Source organism: Eimeria mitis, genomic scaffold (assembly GCF_000499745.2).
Source record: "Eimeria mitis Houghton genomic scaffold, Emh_scaff1092, whole genome shotgun sequence".
Classification (NCBI taxonomy): Eukaryota; Apicomplexa; class Conoidasida; order Eucoccidiorida; family Eimeriidae; genus Eimeria; species Eimeria mitis.
Genome location: NW_013567545.1, coordinates 1 through 467, shown reverse-complemented (window position 1 = coordinate 467; position 467 = coordinate 1).

The window sequence follows — 467 nt, the reverse complement described above, 5'->3', positions numbered from 1 at the left end:
TTGCGTCAGCAGATAAGTTTTGTAAAGTTCTTGACTTTGGGGCTTCTTATAGGCGCGTGTTGTATATGCATGCACGCATGCATACATCTGTGTACAAGTGGAGTTCATTGATGTATGTTTTTCTCCGTTTATATATATATATATATATATGTTTATATATATATAAGAAACACGTAATATATGTTTTATATGTGAAGAACATATTAAGGGTGCTGCTCTTATTACTTGATAACGATTTTTCTTATACGGAGCGATGACGTCTTTGTTATATATATATGTATATATATATGCATGTATATTTACATATGTGCATGTATATTTATATATTTAAGCAGTAAGAGATGCCATGGGATGTATCTCTCTGTGTGTCTGCGTGTGTCTGCTGTTTTGTTATTGCCTTTGTGCATCCGACGTCTTCGCTCCTTTCTCTTTGGTTAATTCCATATATATATATATATATATATATA